Source organism: Merops nubicus, unplaced genomic scaffold (genome assembly GCF_000691845.1).
Source record: "Merops nubicus isolate BGI_N331 unplaced genomic scaffold, ASM69184v1 scaffold7321, whole genome shotgun sequence".
Taxonomy (NCBI): domain Eukaryota; kingdom Metazoa; phylum Chordata; class Aves; order Coraciiformes; family Meropidae; genus Merops; species Merops nubicus.
The window spans coordinates 433-3,846 of NW_008590196.1; the positions used below are offsets into that span (position 1 = coordinate 433).

The 3,414-nt window shown below is 60.8% G+C and overlaps 1 pseudogene; it reads left to right on the forward strand.

Annotated features, from left to right (window-relative positions):
• The first annotated feature begins 578 nt into the window (after positions 1-578).
• Positions 579-3,414, forward strand: part of LOC103782091 — a 7,316-nt pseudogene continuing 4,480 nt past the window's right edge.

A 3,414-nucleotide genomic window follows, 5' to 3' on the forward strand; every position in this document is an offset into this window, starting at 1 on the left:
GGTCCCAGACGTCAGGTAATGGAGTCTGGGGGCACCATGCTGAAACCTCTGCCCTGCCCAGCTTACCAGGGCACCTGCTGTTCCAGCAGCTGGGCAGGGGTGAGAATCTCACCCCCCTCGGGGAGCTACAGCTCCATACAGCCTGCCCAGGACACCAGCTGTGCTGCACAGCCAGGCAGCCCCCCGCACTGCCCAGCCTGCATGGCAGCCCCACCGGCAACCTGCCACGGGCACCCGCTCCCTTCCCTTCTAGCTCCACTCCAGCACTGCCAGGAGCTCCTGCCAGCCACGACCCGGGCACTGCAAGGACACGCACACCAAGTGACCCGAGACGCAGGGGCATGTAATGGCCTGGTAACCCCATGTGTAAACTCTTTTCCTTTCCTCCTCCACCTACTAAAACCTCTGTTTAAAAACAACCCAGTGCAACGCGGAAGAGACGGACCAAGTGCGGGATGTCTGTGGTTCCACTTATCATCAGGAGAGGAGCAGGAAAAATCCTGCTCTGTCAGTCAGTTCACTCCTGATAAGCTATTTTGTGACAGCAGCGCTGCAGGTGAGTCACCCTCCAGTGGCAGATGCTCAGGAGATTATTGCAGGTGCTTGTGCTCCTGATAGACCGGTGTTATATTACAATACAAATCATAATTCCTGTTTCACAACTCCCCTTGTGGGTTTTAAGGCGTGCTTGGGCGGTCCTGCCCCAGTGTTAGTACAGTGCAGGCACAGCAGCACAGGCACAGGGGCGGCAGGACCGTCACCAGCCCGGGCTCCGCGGGCACCGGGGCACCCACAGCCTCCCTGTGTCCAGGCCAGAGGATATTTGCTGGGTTTCTGCAGGCAGAAGACCCCGTCGGAGCTGGATGAACATGGTGAGTTACTGAGAGCTTTGCCTGCCACTCTGCCCCTCGCAGCCCCTCGGCCCGGGAGCGGGCAGCCAGCAGCACCCTGCACACCCCACGGCTGGCTGCACCCCCCGGGTTTGCCAGGAGCAGGTCACTGGTAGTGAGGCTGCCCAGGCTCAGAGGAGCTGCTGCTCCCTGGCCCAAGCCCCCTGCAGCAGCCAGGCAGGGCGGGACTGTACCCATGTCCCTCAGCTCCCCCCGTGACTGCTGGGTACAGTGCTTGGCTATCCCCACAAGCTCTCGCTCCCACATTTCTCTGTGCCTCAACTTGGCCCCCTCTCAGACTAAGAAGCTGACAAGTAAGGCAGTGTCTCTTCTCAAGTCTGCTTAATCTGGAGCATTTTCTCCCTCCCAGTAAGAAGGGGCTGGTCCTTAGACAATGCCTGGACAAGAGCCCGACAATCCTGCCCGCCAGCGCAGCTCCTGCTGTGGGACCGTCCGTCCCTCGTGCTTGGCTCAGCCTCCTGCAAAGCCATGGCCACCAAACCCCAGCCTGGCATGCAGTCCCTCCCTGGCAAGGAAAGGCTTTCTTAACCAAGGGCAGCCACATATGGCCCAGCTCACTGGGCACCATAGAGCCCTCCACCAGTGACATGCTGGGACATTGTCCCTTCTGGGGTGGGGATCTCACCCTCCTGTAGGCAGCAACAGCTCCACACAGCCACCTGTTAAACTCCTTGGAGTCAAGGAGTGACCCCAGATCAGAATGCCCAGCACCCTTTGGAGCTGGGGTTTGCACCAGTTTGGTGCCAGTTTGGACCAGTCTGGGGTCCTTCCCTCAGGCAGGAGCAGCTGGCACAGGCACCTGCTGCCCCACAGCACCCTTCAGCCACCCACAGCAGGGCAGCCCAGCTGCACTCAGCTGCCCAATGAGCTGCTGAAGTTCATCTGGGCTCCGTGGCTTGTGGGCTGGCATTGGCACAGGTGGTGTGCAGACTGGCCACGGTGACATTGGTGTGCAGACTGGCCACGGTGACATTAACGTGATTCCAGAGCACACGGCAAGGGAGCTCAATTAGTTACAGTAGCCTGGAGTTCTCCAGGAAATCACTGCTTCCATGCCACACAGGAGCTGGTGCAGCTCTTGCCTTGCTCTGAATTTAACCAGTGCAGCTCTTGGTTGGAGCATGGTGTTGAGAGCAAGCAGGCAGCCATGGAGAGGCAGCCCCTGGGGCAGCTCCGAGCTGTGAATCAGATTGAAACAGAGGAGGCTCACAGGCTAAGGAAAACGCAAAACAATCACTAAAAACGGGCAATACTTCTCCGTGTGGGAAGGTGGCCAGCACCACAGTATCATCCCTCCTGCCTGCATCTGCACAGACCCGCACAGGGCTGTCAGAAGGGAGCCCGAGCAGAGGACAAGACGGGCCCCGGCGCGGGCAGCTCGTGGGCAGGGAAGGGCAGCTGTGGTGCCACGCAGGCAGAGCCCCAGCTGTGCCATGGAGCCCGGGGCAGCTGGCATGGCCAGGGCCCTGGGACCGTTCCTGCACAGAACCGTTAGGATCCCATTAGCCGGGTCATGCCCGGCCCAGGCCCACGGTGACACAAGAGGTCAGCATGAGGAAGGACCAGCCTCGGCTGGCTGGACTGGAGGGTGTAGGTGGCGGCTGGGAGCAAGCTGAGCCAGCATTACAACACTCCCTGGGCTCCTGCACGCACCCGGTGCTGCAGATAGACACCTGGGGAAGGGCAGACGAGCTGGGGGGTCCAGCAGATACGGTCCCCTTCCCACTTATGCCTCATGTTCCCAGCAGGTCCCTTACTCCCTGCCACCAGGAGCCAGGCTCCGTGCCACCAGGAGCAGATCTGGAGCTTTGATCCCCTAGCAGCACAGCAGTGCCCTTGAAGGGGCCAAAGCCACACTGTGCAGAGCCTGTCCAGGGGCTGGGCACTCCCCACAACTTCCCTGTGCCAGGCATCAGTGCCAGACAACTCAGCTGTTGGGAGAAAGGCCTCCGGCATTTCCTCAAAAGAGCCAGATGGCTGCATGCTGGGGCACAGCCCCACCAGCCCTGGGCAGGAGCCGACCCTCCCCTACAGAGGTCACTTCTAGCTCCTAAGCACAAACAGTTGGGCTGAAACTGGAGCCCAAGCTGCAATGGGGAGGCAACATTTCCCAGCTGGGCAGGCGCAGTGACCGCTGAAGTAGCAGCACCTTAAATCTGAGCTATCTCACTGTGGGAACCCACAAATAATGGCTTGGCACTTGCCTGTAGAATCCTGCTGGTAGAGCCCTCCTGCGTGGCTGAAGGTGCCCGAGCACAGTGACCCAGAGAGGGAGGGCTCCACCCCTCCCTCCTGCCCGCCTGAGCGGCAGCACGGCCCCACCACAGCCTGCTCTCACTGCACCACTGCTCTGCCAAGCGCCAGCTCCGAGCCCACACAGGAGCCTCTGCTCCCCTGGGAGACACCACGTCACAACCGCCAGCCCTCCAGTGCCACCCAGGGCAAAGCCTGCTGCTCCCAAAGCCCCGTAGCCAAGGGAGCAGAGCCTCCCAAAGCCCAAACA